This window comes from Sorex araneus, chromosome 1 (assembly GCF_027595985.1).
Source record: "Sorex araneus isolate mSorAra2 chromosome 1, mSorAra2.pri, whole genome shotgun sequence".
In the NCBI taxonomy this organism is placed as follows: Eukaryota; Metazoa; Chordata; class Mammalia; order Eulipotyphla; family Soricidae; genus Sorex; species Sorex araneus.
In genome coordinates this window covers 64628843-64652711 of record NC_073302.1, presented here as the reverse complement: position 1 = coordinate 64652711, position 23869 = coordinate 64628843, and positions in this window count along the sequence as shown.

Below are 23869 nucleotides of genomic sequence, written 5' to 3'. Positions count from 1 at the left end.
GTTGACCTTGTGGAATGTCTATTTGATGGTTTTCAAAATCACTTACCCATGCAGTTTTGGCATTTCTGTGCTGTGTTAGCAATTCCAGTTTTGTACTAGATTTTACTTCAATATTTTAAGTAAGTTCTGAATTTTCCCGCTTCTTTCACATCAAAATATATAAGCAGGTTTTAAGGAATAGTTGAGGACTGAAATAATAATATCAATGTTTCAAAATATTCATAATAAGTTATACATGTATAGCTATGAGAGTGCAGAAGCTAAATTGTGGTTATCCACTTGAAATCCCAGGACCCCTGAGAAACTTTTTAAATGTAACTCTGAGAATCCTATGAATCCTTAGGATATACTTAGGTACTCTCATTCAACTAATAAATGTTTCCCACGACTAAATAGCTTTCTTTTGGCTTTTTCTTCCACGTTTTTAAAATCAATAATTTATAAAGGAATTGGCATCTATTCATAAAAATTCATGTATATTTTAATTATTTGCAGGTTTTTACAACTCCTTCCATTTTTATCACTATCTTAAAATATTTATTGGTTAATTACTATTTCCCCAGTACTGTGATATATATGCATATATAGCCGACTATAATCTTCATAGAAACCCTATTAACTAGATACAATTGGTATTTCCACCTTATAGATACACATATAGAGAGATAAACCAGCTTGCCTGAGTCCCTACCACTGGGAAATGACAGAACAGGAATATGAATATAAGTCTATTGTATTAATTATTTATTTTATGTGTGAACAGTCTGCACTATTTAATGATCTTCTTATTCCCCTTAATATTCAGTCACTAATAACTACCATACTACTCTGTTTCTATGACTTATACACACATATATGTATGTATATATACATATATATACATATATATGTATATATATATATATATATATATATATATATATCCCCGTCCCAAGCAGAGCCCTCGCAGCCAAAAATCTCCAGAACCCAGCCACAACCATGCTCAAGGCCACTCTCCACATGCTCAGATGAGCCTCATGCATAAAGGAACCAATAGAGGAACCCGGGTGGGCAGGACCCGTGGCTGAGCTCTCCAAGCTGCTCTGATTGGGACTGGCCCTCCTCCACACAGATCCCCTGTTTTCCTGCAGCTTGGCAGTCACGCCCACAAACTGTCACCAGCACCATGTAATCTCATCAATGGCCAAGATCCACAGACTATAAAACAAAGCTCCCAGAAGAGAGTGATGCAGAATTTCGCATGCCAGAGCCTGGCAAGTTACCCATGGCATATTTGATATGCCAAAAACAGTTACAATAGTGGGCCTCATTCTCCTGACCCTGAATGCGACAGGGATGAATGGAGACGTTACCGTTCGAGCAAATTGATGAGCAATGAGACGACAGTGATACACTGATACAGTGATATACACACACATATAAAGCCACCACTAAATGGCTTTCTTTTGGCTTTTTCTTCCATGTTTTAAAAATCAATAATTTAGAAAGGCATTGGCATCTATTCAGGAATAAAAATTCATTTATATTTTAATTATTTGCAGATTTTTACAACTCCTTCCATTTTTATCACTTTCTTAAAATATTTATTGGTTAATTACTATTTCCCTGGTACTGTGATATATATGCATATACAGCCAACTATAATCTTCATCCTCATAGAAAGCATATTAACTAGATACAATTAGTATTTTAACTTTATTGATATACATATAGAGAGATAAATCAGCTTCCTGAGGTCCCTACCACTAGGAAATGACAGATATGTATATATATATATACATTTATATAGCTTATATATATATATGAGTCTACAAAGACATGATAGTATGCGATAGTTGCTTTTTCAAACTAGTTTATTTCATTTATCATAATGTCCTTCAGTTTCATCAATGTTGTCAGAAAAAACAGGATTTCTTTAAGTAATATTACTTTGTGTATGTATACCACATTATATATCTATTCATCAATTGATGGATACTTAGGTTGTTTCCACATTGTGGCTTATGTTGCATTAAACATGGAATATAGAAAAAATTTTTTAGATAGTGATTTTATTCATTTGGACATATATTGAAAGGTAGGTTTAATGAATATTATGGTACTTCTATTTTTCAGTTTTTGAGACCTTGCCGTACAATTTGTCATAGTCATTATACCAGTTCATATTTTTTTATCAACAGTATACAAGAGTTCCCTTTTTTCTATACTCTTGCCAGAATTTCTAACTTCCTAAATTGTTTATAATAGCCTTAAAAGTTGGGACTCTGAAGTGTCATCTACTGTGGTTTTGACTTGCGTTTATATTCCTGATAATGAGTGATATTGAACAATACTTTATGTACCTGTTGTTCATATCTTTAATAAAGTATCTATTCAGGTGGTTTGCCTATTTTTAAATTGTGTTATTTTGTTATTATTTTCCTATTGATTTATGTGAGTTGGTTGTTTATTTTGTATGCACAGTTTAGTATATCTGCATTTTTTCAAGTTTGTCAATATTTTTCATAGGTTGCTTTACTTATTTATTTATTTTTTGCTTTATGGACCACATCTAGCCATGCACAGGGCTGACTCATTGCTTTCTGCTCATAAATCACTTCTAGCCAGGCTTGGGGTGGGGGGGGTGCATATATGGTGCAAAAAAAATCAGACCAGGGTTGACCCCATGCAAGACAAATACCCTCCTGACTGTATTATTTATTGCTTTAGCCACCATAGGTAGTTTTAATTTTGTTGATTATTTCCTTTACTGTGCAAAGTACACTGTAGTTTTATATGCTCTCAGTTATTTTTCTTTGGCTTTCTTTTTTTAGTATCAAAATACAAAAAAATAATATTGCTAACATCTATGTCAAGGAATCTAATTTCTCTTTTTCCCTCTAAGAATTTTATAACTTTAGGTATAATATTCAAGTCTTAAACCCATTTTGAATTGATTTTTTTCATATTGTGTATTTTGGTTTGTAAAAATTGGTTTTTGGCATATCCAATATGAACAGGTAGCTTGGTAGCTTGCCAGGCTCTGCCGTGCGGGCTCCATACTCTCTGTAGCTAGCCGGGCTCTCCAAGAGGGGCCGAGGAATCAAACTCAGGTCAGCCGCGCGAAAGGCGAACGCCCAACTGCTGTGCTAAAAACAGTAACAATAAGTCTCTCAATGAGAGACTTTCCTGGTGCCCGCTCGAACAAATCTATGAGCAACGGGTTGACAGTGATACAGTGAAAAATTGGTTATCTAGTTTATCAATTTCCTTAGTGGAGGAAATTATCTTTTCCCTATTGTTTATTTTTGACAGTTATGTTAGGGCATTTGCCTTGCAAGCTGCCAACTCGGGTTCAATTCCTCTGCCCCTTTTGGAGAGCCCAACAGGCTACCTAGAGTATCTCACCCACATGGCAGACCTGACAAGCTACCCGTGGCGTATTCAATATGCCAAAAACAGTAACAACTAGTCTCACAATGGAGATATTACTGGTGCCCGCTAGAGCAAATCGATGAGCAATGGGATGACAGTGACAGTGACAGTGATGTTGAAAATTAATTGATCATGGAAGCATGGATTAATTCATTTTATCTCTATTCTGTTCTATTGATCTCTGATTTTTATGCATACCATAAAATTTGTTGTTACTCTTTTTGGCATATCGAATATGCCACGGGTAGCTACCATAATATATTGATTATTAGAGCTTTATAATATATTTGAAACCAGGAAGTGTGATTTTATCATTTTTTTTCTGATTTCTAACAAATGATTTGACATTTGGGTTCTTTCGTGGCTCCACAGAAATTTTAGGACTTTTTTGTAAAACATGTCAAGATTTTTTAATAAGGACTTCACTGAATATATATATATATACACATATATATATACAGCTTTGGATAGCATAAATATTTTACTAACCATCATTCTTCTTGTTCATAAATAGGAAATATTTTCAGTTATTTGAGTCCAGTTTATTTTCATAAATTATAGTGCACACATTTTTACATACTTTCCTAAATTTGTTTCCAAGTAATGATTTGATACAATTATAGGTGAGATGGTTTTCTTGATTTTTCTCTCTAATATTTTATTTATCATCATCATCCCATTGATCGTCGAATTTCTCGAGTGGTCTCAGTAATGTCTCCATTTGTCCAAGCCCTGAGATTTTAGAAGTCTCTCTCTTCTATATATCACTATATATTGATAGTGTATATTATGCAATTGATCTGTATTCTGCTACTTTACTAAATTTTTAATATGTTAATAGTTTTGTATTTTTGGTGGATTTTTTTTAGTGATTTCAGCATATAAATCTAGATCATTTGCCAATAGATGAAATTCTACCTTTTCTTTTTGGTTTAACTAATGACAGGTTTGGTGGATCATACCCAGTAGTGCTCTGGGCTTACTCCTGGCTCTGTGCTCAGAGATCACTCCTGGCAGTGGTTTGTGGGATCATATGCAGTGCTGGCAATCAAATTAGCATGAGCTACAGGCAAGGCAAATGTCTTAACACCTGTAATATCTCTCCAGTCCCAAGTAGAATAATTTTTTTTCTTATCTAAATTCTTTGGCCAGAACTTCCAATACCATGGTGAATGCAACTGATGAAAGTAGGCATTTGGTATACCTTTTTTTTTGTAACTGATATTAATGGGGAAGTTTTCAGCTCTGAATCATTGAATTGGTCAGCTATGAGATTTCTATTATTTAACATGCATTTCATCAATACTTAGTATCATGAAATATGTTAAGTTTTGTTGATTCTTTTTTGACTGAAGGACAACTATGATTTTTATCCTTCATTTTATTAGTAATATATCATCACATTTATTGATTTAGCATTTTCCAGTTCCTGCAATGTAAATGTTTCCACTAACTACTCATATTAAATGCTCAATAGCTTTATAGATGGGCTTCAAGCTCCAGAAGATTTATTACCAAGTTTGTGAATTAATATGATAATGGTGATTAAATTGACATTAATGGAATTGGACCTTTCTCTATGTCTGTCTCTGTCTCTTTCTCCCTCCCTCCCTCCCTCCCTCTCTCTCTTTTTCTCTCTGTTTCTCTTTCTCCTTTTGGTGTTCAGATCTCCTATGGTGTTCAGATCTTTTAGCTCTGAGCTTGGTGGGGTTGGGGGTTGACACTCCTGTTGGTGCTTGGGCCTATTTTGTGCTGTGGATTGAAACTGGGTCTCCTGCAGGTAAAGCATGTGCTCCCTCCCCCATATACACACATTCAAGTTTGTCCATCTGTATATACTTCTTTCTCACTCCTCCCCTACTTCCTCTCTTTCTTTCTTTCTTTCTTTCTTTCTTTCTTTCTTTCTTTCTTTCTTTCTTTCTTTCTTTCTTTCTTTCTTTCTTTCTTTCTTTCTTTCTTTCTTTCTTTCTTTCTTTCTTTCTTTCTCTCTTTCTTTCTTTCTTTCTCTCTCTCTCTCTCTCTTTCTTTCTTTCTTTCTTTCTTTCTTTCTTTCTTTCTTTCTTTCTTTCTTTCTTTCTTTCTTTCTTTCTTTCTTTCTTTCTTTCTTTCTTTCTCTCTTTGTGAAACCTAGAGCTTCAGACATATAATGCAAGTACTCTTCACTGAGCAATATCCCTTCCTTATTTGGGACTGCTATTTAAAAAAAAAGAAAAAGTTTTAGTGAAGAGGTCTATCCTGATATGATAGATTTATTATCACTTTAGACCCATTTCTATGGCTAGATGTGTGGTTATTACAGTTCATTTTTGGATTTTGTGAGCATACATACCTTACACCTTACCAACTGTATGAGGGGTCTGTGTTTTTGGGTTACTATAAGAGAAAGAGTAAGAGAAAGAGAGAATAATAGGATACAGAAGGGGAGAGTAGGAAAGAAAAGAAAGGAAGCAAGATGGGTATCTCAAATATGAATTTTATTACTATAATTTTATTACTGTAATTCTGTAAGTTTGAAGTAGTGATGTAAGTATTGGATTTCAGTGTAAACTTGGGTTTCAATGAAGGTTCCTTTTTGTTTTTCAGGTAGTCATTTTTAGTGTGTTCACACGATGGAAAATGAACTCTCACATGTCATTTGTTATAAGGGAACGTATAACAAATATAATAACTTATAATAATAAGTTCTAATAATTTAGAATTATAATTTTCATGAGGATGAAGGCCTATTACCTCCCAAATCCACCACCTCTCACACCATTCTATTGTTTTCCTTTAAGAATTTATGTTTATGAATTTTGGGGGTATGAAATATTCAGTTTATAGTAATAAACATTGTGAATAGCAATTGCTGTACTAGATCTATACTAGATCTCTACTATTAGAGATAAACTGACCCCTTACAGTCCAGAAGAGAAATATAATTGGATAAACAAAATGCTGCATATTTTCAAAAAGAAAGAAAATATACAGACGTAGATGATCATCCAGAACATATGAGTACAACCACAAAAATTGCAAAGTAGTATCAAAGAGAATGGGTATTTAAGAATTATTTTATTTGCATGTAAAATAGAGGAATAAATTAAAGAGTATTGGCTACCTACATGATTTATTCTTTTTAATCTTGAGTTTGACCTTATCCTTTAAGATAGAATATGAAAATGGTTCTCATTCTTGTAAAAATGTTATTAGCAAGAACATTTACAGAGGAAAGATTAAATTTATTGTATTGCTAAGAACTGTTGAAGTTGTGAATATGAGTTTTTTCAAGTAACACAAACAGGAGTATTTTAAATACTCATTTCCTAGCAATTATGTCACTATACGCTCTACCTTTGTTTTGATCATTTTTTGGCTCCAAAAAGAATTTTATGTCTGTTGTTATTCTATATTTTACTTCATTGATACAGGGCTTGACTGCCTATTACAAAAGTACATTTACAAAGCTTAAGTAAAAACAATGTTCAACACCTACACACTTGATCCCATTGAGCAGTTGCTTTTCTTGCATTTAATTTAAAGATGGTTGAATTGAATTGTTCCTCTATTCATAAGGGCTATTCAAATAAATAAGAAACTATACATAGAGAAATACTGTGAATAATCACAGTGTCAAAACCTTTACATTAATTATATCTAGGTATAGGATTTTATATATTTTCTCTTATTTGACTGCATTGTTAAGTCTACTGAAAGCATATATTATATTTTGAATTTATTATTTCTTTATATTCTACCTATCTGTGCACCCATATATACAAGTTTGACTATGCATATCTCTTTCCATTTATATATTCTTCTGCTCTTATTTTTCTATATGATTTTTCTAAATCATTTTCCATTTCACTGTTACATAAAACTGCAGTAACAGGTAGTTATGGATATATATAATCTTTTCATATATGCTTGCAAGATCCTAGGATAGTAGCAGTTTCCTTTGTGATGATTTAACCTGAGGAAACCATCATGGTTACTCTTATTGGTATACTTTTCCCTACACCTTTATATTTGGGAGAGTTATTCTAAAGAAATATATTATAATACTTGATATCTTTAGAAAGTTAGTCTCATTTTAAAATGCTTTGTCTAGTTAAAGGGGCTATCCTTTATTGTTGGTGGGAATGCTGAATGGTCCAGCCTTTTTGGAAAACAATATGGATATTTTTTAAAAAACTAGAAATTGAGCTCCCATTTAATGCAGCAATACCACTTCTGGGAATATACCCTGGGGCCCAAAAACACCCAGCAGAAACACCATCTATATACTCCTATGTTCATTGCAACACTCTTCACCATAGCCAGAATCTAGAAACAACCTGAATGCTCAAGAGCAGATGAATGGATAAGGAAACTATGTCATATATGCACAATGGAATACTACGCAACTGTTAGGAAAAATCAAGTCATTAAATTTGCCTATAAATAGATGGGCATTGGGTGAAATGAGTCAGAAGGAGAGGGGCAGATATAGAATGACTGCATTCATTTTGGCATATAAAAATAATACATAATAGAAGACATATTTATGGCCAGGGAAAACAGGGGCTAGGAGGACTGGTCAATGGTTGGAACTAACACTTGTGTGTGTGGGGCTGAGGGTAGATAAGAAAGAGAAGAGACCGGCATTACAATAATAGCTGAGAATTATCACTCTGGACAAGATCTGAGTATTAAAAGTAGGTAAAGAGATATTCTGTATAACCTTTCAGCATTAATATCATAAACCACAATGCCCAAAAGGGGGGTGAAGAGAAAGAGAGAGAGAGAGAGAGAGAGAGAGAGAGAGAGAGAGAGAGAGAGACAGAGAGACAGACAGACAGACAGACAGACAGACAAGAAGGCAGGCAGGCAAAGAGAGAGGCAGGCAGAGAGAGAGAGAGAGAGAAAGAGAAAGAAGAAAAGAGAGAGAAAAGCGCCGGCCATAGAAACAGGCAGAGTGTGAGGGGTGGGAGGATGGGAAGGAAACGAGAGACACTGGTGCTGGGAAATGTACACTGGTAGAGGGATAGGTGTTGGAAGACTGTATGACTGAAATTTAATCATGAACAGCTGTATAAGAGTTTATCTCACAGTGATTCATTTAAAAAAGTAAAAATAAAGGAATAAAATGCTTTGTCCATTCATTTTGTTAGTATCAAAGAATAAGTACTATTGATTAGCTGGTGGTCTGGAGTGATAGCACAGCAGGTAGGGCATTTGCCTTGCACGCTGGCCAACCTGGGTTAGATTCCTCTGCCCCTCTCGGAGAGCCCAGCAAGCTACCAAGAGTATCCCGCCCGCATGGCAGAGCCTGGCAAACTACCTGCGGCGTATTCAATATGCTAAAAATAGTAAAAACAAGTCTCACAGTGGAGAGGTTACTGGTGCCCGCTCGAGCAAATCAATGAGCAATGGGATGACAGTGATATTATACAATGATTATACAGTGGCTAGTTGGTGTTCTATGAGGACCTGCTTAGATGTCACAAAGATTATTTAAATAGCATTGAAAGTTGTCTCTGGAATCCCAATGAAAACTGAGATAACTTTACTAGGATTCAGTTATTCTAAACACAACAGTGCTTAACAATAATCACCATCAAAAAAAGAATTTAATGTCTCCCAATCTGGCTCACTAACTGCGGCCCGACCACCCAGGTACCGTCAGGGACCCTCGGCCACGCCCTCCCATCCCCCGCTTCCCGCCGCCTGGGGTCTTCCCGCCTGGCTCTCTAACAGGAAGACACTGGGGGCGTGGCCTGTATCTTGGTGGGCGTGGTCTTAAAGTGGGCGTGGCCTCCTGTCAGGGGGGGCCGCTAACGAGGCCACAGTTATTCTTTGTTACCTCAGCACAATAGTTATTGTCTATTTCTTTGAAAATCACTTTAGCCAACTCAACCACTCATGCAAAATACCCATTAGCTTAGTTTGACACTATAAAAGCTGTCAGTGAATAAGCAAAGTTTAGCACAATCAGAGCCCCTCTTTTCCTCAGCAAGAGGGAACAGGAATAGATAACTACAAAGTACCAACTCTATACTTCCGTAACAATATGAAGAAGCAGCGAAAATCCCCTCCACGAAGAGAGGGAGAAGAAAAGATTCCAGAAACATCAACAGGGGTTACTCACATCTACGACCTCTCAGATAAAAAATTCAGAGAGGAAATCTGGAGGAGAGTGGACCTACTCCAAGCAACCATGGAACTGACATCCAATAAGTTAAGGGAGGAGATGAATGAAGCACTGCAACGGTCTACCAAGAAAATGCAGGAAGAAAGAGAGCAGAAGTCTCAAACCTACGAACAGAAATCACACAAATAAAGGAATTGGTAGATGAATTAAAAATCTCACTAGATGCCCTCAACAGTAGACTACAGCTGAAGACAGAATCAGGGACCTGGAAGATGAGCTGCAGAAAGCTTTTAGACAACAACAAATCATGGCCAAAGACCTCAAAATGGCTATAGAGTGAATCAGAGCCCTGGGGGATGACTTCAAGAGAAACAACATAAGAATCATTGGAGTACCAGAACCACAGGGAAGTAACCCCAATGAAAAAAAACACAGTCAAAGACATCATTGCTAAGAAATTCCCAGAGCTGGAGAAGGCAGGCATCCAGATACAAGGAGTCCAAAGAGTACCAGCAAAAAGAGACCCGAATAAAAAGACTCCAAGGCATATCATCGTCAGAATGACGGATGCTATGGATAGAGACACAATTCTGCAAGCAGCAAGGTCAAAGAAGGAAATCACATAAAAGGAGCACCCTCAGATTTACAGCAGATCTGTCAGAGGAAACCCTCCGAGCCCGAAGACAATGGTGGGACATAGTTAAACAAACTCAACGAAATGAATGCCTCACCAAGAATACTTTATCCGGCTAAACTCTCTCTCAAAATCGAAGGAACCATACACTATTTCTCGGATAAAAAACAGCTCAGGAACTTCATAGACTCAAAACCAAACTTGAAAGAAGGTCTAAAGGGGCTACTGTAAGACAAGGAGGAACCCCATAAAAACAACAAATACCAGAGAAATATGACACAAAACCCTATCACAATAATCTCTCTCAATGTCAACGGCCTAAATGCACCCATCAAGAGACACAGAGTGGCTAACTGGATCCAGAAATTAAACCCAACATTCTGCTGCCTGCAAGAAATACACCTGAACAAACAGAGTAAACATAGACTCAAAGTCAAAGGATGGAAAACAATCCTGCAAGCAAACAACTCTCTTAAAAAAAGCTGGAGTGGTAATCCTGGTATCCGACAACATAGACTTCAGGTTAAAAAAGATTAAAAGGGACAGCGAAGGTCATTTTCTATTTATCAAGGGATATTTACAACAGGAAGAAATCACACTCTTAAACGTATTCGCTCCTAATGAACGACCGGCTAAATATTTAAAACAGCTCCTAACAGACTTCAAAGAGGACATCACTAACAGCACAATAGTAGTCAGAGACATCAATACGGCCTTATCTCCTCTAGATAGATCGACAAGAACAAAACTCAACAAGGAAACACTGACTCTGAAAGAAGAAATTGAAGAGAGAGGCCTAATAGGTCTGTACAGGGCTTTACACCCCAAAAAGAAAGAATAAACATTCTTTTCCAGTGCACATGGAACATTTTCTAAAATAGACCATGTACTGGGCCCCAGAACATACCTCAATAGAATCAGAAAAATAGAAATTGTATCAACCATCTCTTCAGACCACGATGCGCTGAAGATAGAAGCTAACCCCTCACCGACATGTAGAACCAAATCAAACACCTGGAAATTAAACAATTCAATGTTGAACAATGAGTGGGTCAGGAAGGAAATCAAGGAAGAAATTAAAAGGTACTTAGAAACAAATGAGAATGAAGACAAGAGCTACCAAATCCTATGGGACGCAGCTAAAGCCGTGTTAAGGGGAAAATGTATAGCTCTCCAAGCATTCCTCAGGAAGGAAGAAAGGGCCCACATAGATAGCTTGACTTCATGACTCAAGACCTTAGAAAAGGACCAGAAAAAGGAACCCAAACCAGACCGAAGGAAAGAAATAATAAAAACTAGAGCAGAAATTAATGACATTGAAACCAAAAAAAAACAATCCAAAAGATCAATGAAACAAAGAGCTGGTTCTTCAAGAACATAAATAAGATTGATAAACTGCTAACAATACATACAAAGAAACAAAGAAAGAGAGCCCTAATAAATTGAATCAGAAATGAAAAGGGGGACATCATGACAGAAACCAGTGAGATACAAAAAATCATTAGAGACTACTTTGAAAGCCTATATGCCACAAAACAGAAGAACTTAAAAGAAATGGATGAATTCCTTGACTCCTACAATCTCCCAAGACTGAATAAAGAACACTTGGAATACCTGAATAGACCCATCAATGTTAAGGAAATTGAAACTGTAATCAAAAATCTCCCCAAAAACAAAAGCCCAGGCCCAGATGGTTTCACCGGTGAATTCTTCCAAACATTTCAAGAAGACCTGTTGCTAGTTCTCCTCAAACTTTTCCAGGAAATTGAAAAAATGGAACTCTCCCAAACAGTTTCTATGAAGCATACATCTCCCGAATACCAAAAGCAAACAAAGACACCACTAAGAAAGAAAATTACAGACCAATATCGCTGATGAACACCGATGCGAAGATTCTCAACAAAATATTAGCAAATAGGATCCAACAACTCATCAAAAAGATCATACATCATGACCAAGTGGGATTCATCCCGGGGATGCAAGGATGGTTTAACGTTTGGAAATCAATCAACATAATCCATCATATCAACAAAAGTAAAGATAAAAACCATATGATCATATCATTAGATGCAGAGAAAGCATTTGACAAGATTGAAAATCCTTTCATGATGAAAACCCTCACCAAAATGGGGTTTGGAGGTACTTTCCTCAAGATATTTGAAGCCATCTACCACAAGCCTACGGCAATCATTATCCTCAACGGGGAAAAACAAAGGGCCTTTCCTCTAAGATCAGGTACAAGACAAGTATTCCCACTCTCACCCCTTCTCTTCAATATAGTACTGGAAGTACTGTCGATAGCTATTAGACAAGAAAAAGAGATTAAGGGCATCCAGATAGGAAAGGAAGAAATCAAACTCTCACTATTTGCAGACGATATGATACTATATCTAGAGAAGCCTAAAGCCTCTACTAAGAAACTCTTAGAAACAATAGACTTATACAGTTTATATACAGTATATTGTATATAACGTTATATTGTATATAACGTTACAGGTTACAAAATCAATAACCAAAAATCCATGGCCTTCCTATACACAAACAATGAGGCAGAGGAAAGGGACATGAAAAAAGCAATCCCACTCACAATCATGCTTCAGAATCATGCTTCAGAAAATCAAGTACCTCGGAATCAGCTTACCAAGGAAGTAAAAGACCTCTTCAAAGAAAACTATAAAACGCTACTCCATGAAATCAAAGAGGACATGAGGAAATGGAAGCATATACCCTGCTTGTGGATAAGGAGAATCAATGTTGTCAAAATGGCAATACTCCCAAAAGCATTATACAGATTTAACGCGATCCCTATAAGGATACCCTTAACATTCTTCAAAGAAATGGATCGAGCAATCCTAAAATTCATATGGAACAACAAACGCCCACGAATAGCTAAAACAATTCTTGGGAAAAAGACGATGGGAGGCATCACCCTCCCCAACCTCAAATTTTATTACAAAGCAGTAACAATTAAAACAGCATGGTACTGGAACAAAGGCAGATCCGCAGACTAATAGAAGAGGGTGGAATATCCCTACACACAACCCCAAATGTATGATCATCTAATCTTTGATAAGGGAGCAAGAGATGTGAAGTGGAGCAAGGAAAGCCTCTTTAACAAATGGTGCTGGCACAACTGGACAACCACATGCAAAAGAATGGACTTAGAATTCGACCTGTCACCATGCACAAAAGTCAGATCAAAATGGATTAAAGACCTCAACATCAGACCACAAACCATAAGGTTCATTGAAGACAAGGTCAGCAAAACCCTCCACGATATTGAAGATAAAGGTATCTTCAAAGATGACATGGAACTAAGCAATCTAGTAGAAACAGAGAACAACAGATGGGACTACATTAAACTAAAAAGCTTCTGCACCGCAAAAGATACAGTGACCAGAATACAAAGACTTTCTACAGAATGGGAAAGGATATTCACACAATACCCATCAGATAAGGGGTTGATATCAAGGGTATATAAAGCACTGGTTGAACTCTACAAGAAGAAAACATCCAACCCCATCAGAAAATGGGGCGAAGAAATGAACAGAAATTTTACCAAGGAAGAGATACGAATGGCCAAAAGGCACATGAAAAAGTGCTCTACATCACTAATCACCAGGGAGATGCAGATCAAAACAACCATGAGATACCAGCTCACACTGCAGAGACTAGCACACATCCAAAAGAACAAAAGCAACCACTGTTGGAGAGGATGTGGGGAGAAAGGGACCCTTCTACACTGCTGGTGGGAATGCCGACTGGTTCAGCCCATTTGGAAAACAATATGGACGATTCTCATAAAACTAGAGGTTGAGCTCCCATTTGACCCAGCAATACCACTGCTGGGAATATATCCCAGAGGAGCAAAAGAGTATAGTTGAAATGACATCTGCACTTATATGTTCATTGCAGCACTGTTTACAATAGCCAGAATCTGGAAAAAACCCGAGTGCCCTAGAACAGATGACTGGTTGAAGAAACTTTGGTACAACTATACAATGTAATACTATACAGCTGTTAGAAAAAAGGAGGTCATGAAATTTGCGTCTAAGTGGTTCGGCATGGAAAGTATCATGCTAAGTGAAATGAGTCAGAAAGAGAAAGATAGACATAGAAAGATTGCACTCATCTGTGGAATATAGAATAACAGAGTAGGAGACTAATACCCAAGAATAGAAGAATAGTAGAAATAAGTACCAGGAGGTTGACTCCATGGCTTGGAAGCTGGCCTCACATTCTGAGGAGAGGGCAACTCAGAGACGGGATCACCAAGTATAATGAGGTCGGAGGCCATGCGGGGGAAGGGTGATGTGGGCTGAATGTGGTCTAGAGACTGAACATAGTGGCCACTCAACACCTCTATTGTGAACCACAACACCTAATGAGAGAGAGAGAGCAAAAGGAAATGCCCTGCCACAGTGGCAGGGTGTGGTGGAGGGAGACGGGATTGGGGATGCTAGGAGGGATGTTGGGTGTACCAGTAGTGGAGAATGGGCAATGGTGAAGGGATGGGTTCTCAAACTATTTATGGAGATAACATGAGCACAAAAATGTATAAATCTGTAACTGTACCCTCATGGAGATTCACTAATTAAAAATAAATAAATTTTTTAAAAAAGAATTTAAAAAAGAATCATCATCATCATCATCATCATCATCATCATCATCATCATCATCATCATCATCATCATCATCATCATCCTTTGATTGTTGAATTTCTTGAGTGGTCTCAGTAACATCTCCATTTGTCCTAGCCCTGAGGTTTTAGAAGCCTCTCTTTACTCATCCTTCCCAACGATGGTGCATTGGAGGCTCTTTCAGGGTCAGGGGAATGAGACCCAACATTGTTACTGGTTTTGGCATATGAATACACCATGGGGAGTTTGCCAGACTCTCCCATGTGGCAGGAAACTATCGGTAGCTTGCCAGCTTCTCCCAAAGGGAGAAGTAGGCTATAAGAGAGCTTGGTTTTAAGTCTCTAGATGTTGGCCATTGGTGGAATTACACGGTGCCAGGGGCAGTCCCTAGGTGTGATGCCTAGCTACTGGAAAATAGGAAATCTGGTCAGAAGAGGCCCAGTCCCAATCCAGGTAGGCTTGGAGGTCTCAGCCCCAGTTTCCACACACCTGGGTTCCTCTGCTGTTTCCTTCATGTGTGAGGCTCATCCAAACGTGTGGAGATGGGGCTTGAGCATGGCTGTGGCTAGGCTCCAGAGGTCTTCGGCCAACGGAGCTCTGCTTGGGGTGGGGAAGGAAGTTGGAGCCCACCCCCTCCGAGGGGCTCCAGAGAAGACAGCCAGGCACTAGGGAGACTCTCTGCATTGCTCTCTTCCGGGAGCTTGGTTTTAAAATAAACTCTCTTGATACTTAGTTATGATAGTTTTGCCTGCAATAATTCTGACAATACCACAATACTGCAATGCAATAGAAAAAACATTAAAGACTTTTTAAATGAAGACATGGTGACACTGGCAAATTATTATACAGTTAGCTTAGCTTCCATGCAAGTACAGGATTCATAACTAAGTTATCATTAAATTACAGAACTCATAGAGTGCTATTTCCTCAGTGAATTTTAAAATACCTCTTCCTTCTTATTCTGATTGCTGTTCATGGAATCTCTCTTCCTTTTATTTTCAATTGAAAGAACAGAAGTTTAAAAACGTCTGATCGCCTTAATTATTATTGTTTTGCTTGTTTGAAGGCAAAATAAGTGAAATGTAGTCTTTAATAATTTACAAATATTTATGGATTGAGTGCATCAAATTCACAAAAATATAAAGCTCAAGCACATAAAGATAAATAAATTGACAAGGGTTTGTTTTCCTTCCTTTTACTTATCTGTCAATAGTCTAAGCCCAAGAAGAACTTGATTACTTTGTAAGTGTGTGTTATTGAAAAGAGAGTTGGTTTATGCCACCACACAAATGAGAAAATTTCAATAAAGATATTTAAGCCTTACCATCTCCTGATTAGAATAGATTCTCATTTTTTTTCTATGATTTACTCAGTTTCTATAATCAATAATGATAGAAAGTTTTGTTTCACAGAACGTTTGTTCTCACAGAAAACTTATTTTGGGTTGCCAAACAAATCAGTGCCCCAGAGACATTTTTCCCAAGTATTTGTTTTGTAGATTTTGTGTTTATGCATCCAGAAAGATGATTTACTTTTCTTATTAATATAGAAATTTATTTAAAAAAACAGAAACAACTTTCATCTCTGTCCTTCATAAGAAGCAAACTGGACTATTACAAAGAATGAAAAGTGGTAAACTCTATCGACACTACTAGAAAAGTATAATTCTAGCCCAAATTATCAAGGTTTATGATTTCATTGAACAAAATTTGCCTGTTCCACAGGTCATGAGAATCAAAGGTGCCAAAATTACTTGATGAGGAGAAGGGAAGAGTCTTTCTAAATCATTAAGGAAAACCAAGTGATACTGCCTAAGAAGCATTGGCTTAATCTAATATTTTATCTGTTTCTTCCTGAAGTTTTACTGGCCTCACATTCCTTTTAAATTTTTTTTATTTTATCTTGAAAATATAGTTTAAAAGACTTTCAGGAGGAAACTTAAAATTTCATGAAGAATGATAGGTTTGGCCACTTTGATATCTGCTAAAATTTTTCTTCAGGTTGATCACTAGAAGTTCATGTTCAAAAATAATTTTTAACCCTGAGAATTTGTGAGCATGAAAAAAAAAACTAGTTTGAGCATCTTGTAGGAGATCCTAGATTCAAGGGAGGGAAGTTGTTTCTAATGTTACTTAGTTATTCTGAGTGCTGAAATAGGTTTTGTTCACTATTTTATTATATGTAGGGAAAAGTTTTATATTTTATTATTTTATTTTACGATGTTAGGCACCTAACACAGGGTTTCACTTATGAAAAACATGCATTTTACTGCTGAGCCATATCTATCACCTACCCATGCCCCGCCAATTTTTTTTCTTAATAAAAAGTGAGGAGGAAGTTTATTAATAATATGTATGCTTCCTTCATACTCTGGAGAGGACCAGAGCTTCCTGCATGATTTTGATACCATCTTAAACACCTTAGCAAAGACAAAGGTTGGGGAGAAGAAAGAGTTATGCAGATTATTAGAGAAGGAACAGTAAACAAAAATTGGTAGATTTAAATCCTATGTTCTCCAGATAGAAAAAACAAGAAAATTATGTAGTCTGGTACAGGAAGGGGGGGGGTATCCTACCAGAAAGATGTTTGCATATAAATCTTATTCAAATGCAACCATCAATAATCTTTCAGATTCACTCCCATAAAATGCATCCTTTGCCAAAGATATGTTTTAGGGTGATATATATGTTTTCCCTTTATGTAATAAAATTTTCTATCAATCACATTGACATCTTTTTTTTTAATCAAAATTTAGTTAATACTTCAAGTGTAGTTGCCTATTTCAAGTATAGCTAGAGACGGAAAGTCCATCTAATTGTACACTTATTGTCCTCCTCCCTGCATTATTACCACTGGTTTATGTATAAAATCGGTTATATATAATGAGTTATATAAGCCTTGACTAAAATTGGACATGCATACCCTAGAATAAGATGATAACCAGGTTACCTAAGTGGTTATCGGGCTAATGGCAGAGTAGAAGAAAGTATAATAAACAGTGCAAAATTTGCTTATTCAATCATTAATTATACTGTAACTGATAGTCTAAATGATTAGAGTACTATTATTTTGTAGATGACAAGATTTGGCTTTTGTTTTTAAAATAATTGAATATACAAATGTGCTGTCTATTTTCAAAATACTGATATTCTTTGTTATATGTGGATGCATTGGATGGACTTCCAATTAGCTAGAAAAATAGCTTCTTTTCTGCTACACCAACATGATCACCATTGCTATAACACTGAGGTAGGTGTTAAATTTAATTTTATTGTGTTTGTTACTATTTAAAAGCAAATGATAATCCTCCCCTATCCTCTTACACTGAAGCTGAAAATAGCATGAAATAAATGTTAAGCATGGGCTGCTCATAAAATTAGGTTGCATAGTTCCTCAAATTCATAGTAATTTGTTTATTTAAGTGGACATTGGGAGGGAGTGAAAAAAAAGAAGTCCACTTTAAGATTTGCAAGGTCATTCTGTTTTCTTATATGCCCCCCAAAATAAACAGATATGTCCCTCTCTTTCTTCCCACATCTCAGTGATTCAAAGGAGAATATAATTTTGCAGAAAAATTACTGCAAACTTGACTCTGGAATTACAAAGTACTGTTTTTCATTAATATTCAGATTATGTCACTTCTAATTACTTTACCTTGTATATGTTACTTTAATTTTCTACATTTTAATTTCCTAATATAAAAATGAAATGATAATAGCACCTGGCTTAGAGTGTTATTCTGATCAGGTGGTTAACAAAACACCTAGCAAGGATATTCCCAAAATTTTTATTATTATTATTTTTTAAATATATGCAATATAAACTAACACAAAGATTTACAGAAAATGTTTATTATTTATTATGGCCTCAAAGGTAAGTAAAAACATATGAACCTATGTCTATGAATGCACATATATGTATATGGACATTCTTAGGTATGCATGTTTTTCTTTTATTTCTGTAATTCAATATTATATTAATTTTCTGAAACTGCTGTAATAAATTTGTTCAATTTACTGTCATCAAATAGCAAAAATTTACTTTTGCATGGTTTTGGAGATCAGAGTTCTCATCAGAATGGGGTTGCTACTTCCATATTCTGGGAATGCAGGCATTTTCTGATTTGTGACTACATCATGCCAAATTATATGTTCCTCTTCAAACCACCTTATTCTCTACTGTGTCTAATTTCTCTCAGCCTTTCTTTAATATACTCATTTCTGATGGTATTTGTATCCCATCAGGATATTCTCCTAATCTCAAGAACCTTCATGTAAGAACACCTGCAACCTCTTTATGTTTCGAGGTAACAGTGACAGATTCCAGGAATTACACACTGACATTTGGGGACTGAGGGTGGGAATATACCATTCAACCCACAATTTCTCTCAGTGCACTCTAAGCCACTTTGTTTGATGGCTTGCTTCTACATATAGTAGCCTGTAGGATAACATAGCCTCAGGTAGTTTAGGTTTTTTGGGTTACTCCCCGTTACAGTGCTCTCATCCCTCTTTGTTTATTTGTAGCTTCTTTCTTAGTGTTCTGTTGACTTGTAAATATTGTTTTTCTCTTCTCCTTGAGACCTTTGCATAGTTTATACAGAGCCATGTCCTTTTTGTATGGACACAGGAAGACTTAGCAAATGCTATGCTTTTATTACCTGGGAGTCATTTGACTCTACATGATATTTTCCTTCTGGGCATCTGTTCTCTCCACCTAAGCCTCAGCTGCCCTTACTTCCTAGCACCCCCAAAAGCAGGGTCCCAATGAGGGATGGGATGGACCCATGGCAAGCGGTGAGTTGTGTGCTACCCTGGCATCGAGATGGGCCTGGCCAAAGTGCCTAATGCTTAACTATAAGTTAAGAACTTGGTCATGGACAAATGCTGTCATGATCCAAACAGTGATAACTAGATTTGGACCCTGCTAGGGTGAGGAATGATTAATCTGGCCTGAGTGCTGTAGTTGAGTCTGGCAAGATGTTCTCAGGAGAGCTGCCTTGCAAGCCTCAGTGGCTCTGCCACCATGCGGCATGGAGATTTAATCATGGAACCTGCATACCTAGGTGTTGCTTGTGGAAGCTCTTGGTCACCGGGATTCTATTTGGAGTAGGCAGAGAGAGTGCACCTGCTCTATCTGGGGTGCCCTGGTGAAACTGGTTTGGTATGGGGCATGGAAAGATCTCTGGCTCTGTGGTGTCTCCTGTGGTGTCTTAGCTGCTGTGTCTCTGGCTTATGATCACTTTTGAGATTTGTTTATGGGTCTCTGAAGCAATGCCAGTATTAGAGTTAACAGGGTGGTGCTGGAGTTGGTTTGTGGGGGGTGATTGCCAGTGCTTCCATGTGTATTGGGAAGTGGGGAGAGGTAGCCCACCCCAACTTTGTGAAGACCTGGAGATTTCAGTCACAAAACCCGTATACCCGAATTTTTAACAGATTATATCTTGGTGAGGTCTGTCCTTATATGGTGGAGTCAAGTGCTCTCTCCCCACCTACTCCAGAAAGAATCTGGGTGACCAAGATCTTCCACAAGCAAGACCCAGGTATGCGGATTCCAGGAATAAATCTCCATGCCGCATGGTGGCAGAGGCGTCAGGTTGTCCCTCCCAGGCTCCCTGTCTGCTCCTTGGCCTGGCTGTCACACCCACAATGTGCCCCTTGACTCCATCTTAGCACATCAATCAATAGCCCTGGTCCAAAGACGCCCAAGTGAATCCCAAAATGGATTAGTGTCCTACAGAAATGTCTCTAGAACCCAACCACTTACAATCTAGGATTCCAGAAGTACACGGCTGTGACACCCAAGATATTCAAAATGAGCAATGAACAGAAAATGATCTAGCAACTGCCCCTGGCAGGCAGGCTTGAATGGTTGTGGGAAAATTTGAGCAAAACATAATGCCCAAAAATAGAGAGAGAGTATTGGGGAAATAACCTGCCGTGAAGGCAGGGTGAGGACTGGAATATGTAGGGGCATATACTGGGGACACTGGTGGTAGAAAGTGTGCACTGGTGGAGAGATGGGTGTTTGATCATCGTATGGCTGAATCTCAAACATGAAAGCTTTATAACTGTATCTCACGGTGATTCAATTTTTTTTATAAAAGATAATATAGCTAGTATAGCACTGTAGTACTGTTGTCCCGTTGTTCATCGATTTGCTCGAGTGGGCACCAGTAATGTCTCCATTGTCAGACTTGTTACTGTTTCTGGCATATCGAATATGCCACGGGTAGCTTGCCACACTTTGCAGTTCGGGTGGGATACTCTAAGTGGCTTGCCAGGCTCTCCAAGAAAGATAGAGGAATTGAACCCACGTGCAAGAAAAACATCCTACCTGCTGTGTTATCGCTCCAGTCCATAGCTAGTATACTGTGCTTTTATTTTCTGAGTCTAGTTCTTCCCTCTAGGTAGATTTTCTTTTCTGGAGTCTTGGTCATATTACCACTGTTCCTGTATCTTTGCTCAAATTGTTTTTCTTAAATGAACTGTACATATATAGATAGATAGATAGACAAATAGATGGATAGATAGATACATAGATACATAGATAGATACATAGATAGGTATGTAGATAGATATCTTTTCTTTTCCTTTTTCCTGACAGTATAAGAATGTTTAAAGTCCATGAGACAAATCTGTGGGCAATAGGTTTGGGATGGGTGTGATTGTAAAATTTTTTCAATGCAAGTACCTATATCTTTCTTCTAAGAAATTATTATTGAAGTATAATTCAAATAGTAAAGAGAAAAAAATTTATACAATGTCTGCACAGAGATGAGATATAAGATGTGAAAATAATTCTAGTCATCACAGAGGTGACTGAGCGAGGCCTCTGTCTAAGGTCTCCATTTTGTGCTTCATAAATAACAGGGGCCTCTAGGGACTTTCAGTATGAGAACTGGACAAAGGAGTGCAGAGGCTATTTTATTACATAAAGTGTAAGCCTTACTTGAGTAACCTACATTCTTCCAGACCCCATTTTCTCATGACTCCATAATCTTTCACAGCATTATTTGAGGTTATTGTTTCAAGGTTCTCTGGAATATTATGCCAAGTCCATGGCATGTGAATGAACAAGAAGGCTCTCTATGTAAGAACTACCAGAAGATTATTCCCTGAAGTGCTGGACAATATCAGAGCTTTGAAATATTGTTATTAAATGTATCCCTTATTAAAATTCAAGGAATTTTCTTTCCAAGGATTTTGTGATACAATTTTTCTCTTTTTATTTATTTATTTTTTTGCTTTTTGGGTCACACTCAGCGATGCTCAGGGGTCACTCCTGGCTCTCTACACTCAGGAATTATCCCTGGCCGTGCTCAGGGGACCATATGGGATGCTGGGAATTGAACCCGGGTCGGCTGCGTGCAAGGCAAACACCCCTACCTGCTGTGCTATCACTCCAGCCCTACAATATTTCTCTTAAGAGTTTACTTCCTCTCTTCTTTCGCTATGAGCCTCGCCCCACCCCCATGCACTTTCTACTAAAAAAAAAAAAATCCATACACTATGGAGTTTAGAAACTCTTCACGAAGACAATGAGAAAAGGACTCAGTGCTCTCACCTTGTACAAGGTGATTTCTGTAAGTTGAGGGAAAAAAGACTAGTCTCAATGTCCCTTCATCTTTGTTGCCCTATAGTCTATGTTTTGATAGAGGTAGGAAGTGTCATGAACATTTCATGATTTTTTTTTTGCATATTTGTATTTGTTCTGTAGTAATGGTAAGACTTATGTTGAAGTAGGACTATTTATAGAAGAACTATGAAATCATAACAGCCTAAATATTAAAATACTGGATACTCAGTAAATGTCAATTGAGTAGACTAGTGAATAATGTATGATTCATGGAGACTTGCCTCAGTTTTTGTTTTGAGTCTCCGATTCTTTATTAATATGAAGTTTGGATCAGGGCAGCATTACACAATCTGGGGAAGGGGAAGAAAATTCTTTGCCTCGATCACATCTGTTAATGGATGAAAAGGGGGTGATTAGCCAAGACACCACCCCCACATCAGAATGTACTGAGACTTGGCACCAGATACTCAGTCTTCATAACAGAGTCATATTCCTCTGCATTCAAAAAGAAGCCTGGTGAGTTCTCAGGAAGACAATGATGGTTATTACATTGAAAAAGAAGGAAAGGAAAGAGAAGAAGATTTTCCTCCTCAGTGGAAAGGTCTTTGAGGAATCAGGCTTTCTGTAGGGCCTTAATCCAGCTTGTTGTGACTCAGCAAAGAGCTGAATTCTCAGTGGGAAGCTGAGGCAGAAGGCCAGACCATGTGGGCCAGGCCCAGAATACAGAGGGAAGAAGAGGACTACCATTTGGTCAGGCCCCAGGTACCCAGCACTCACACCACGCATACCAGATTCTGAATTGATGGTTAAACAGCTATTTTAGGACCCCTCCTGCTAGTAAAACAATGATTCCTCTCATACTGACAGCATCAGTGCAGAAAGTTGGTGGGGCATTTCTTCATGGAAAATTTTCAGCTAAATAAGAGAGAGAAAACATTTTGATAAACTTAGAACAGCACCCTTTCTATAGTGTTGATTTTCAGGGCCTGTTTCTGTAATGTCCAATTGAGGACAGTTGCATGGCCAGAGGGATGAAGCAGGATCTCCTTAAGGCTGGATGGTTTGCACAGGCTTATACTGTGACTCCCAAAATCTCTTACTGAGCTTCATATCTGCATAACAGTCTTCCCTCCATCTCCCTCTCTCTTAAAACTAAACCAAATAAAATGGGAGAAAACAGATTGCATAGTGTTTCTTTGTGTTTGCTTCTTTAGTATTGTTTTATTTCTGACCCATGGCATGCCCACAGTGTTAGAAAGATGACCATGGGGCAGATAAGTTACAACATGTCATATCTTAATTTTTCATAATTTCCCATGCATCTGGATCCAGCTGGATAGGATAAAAGAAATTAATAAACACGTAGAAATAAAACAAGATTTCAAACCTTAACACTGACTTCTAGCAATGTACACTGTGATGTTATAACAAACTTTTGGCTTTTCTCAGAGAAAAGAAGCCATAATGCAAATGTATTCTGGGAATTTTTTC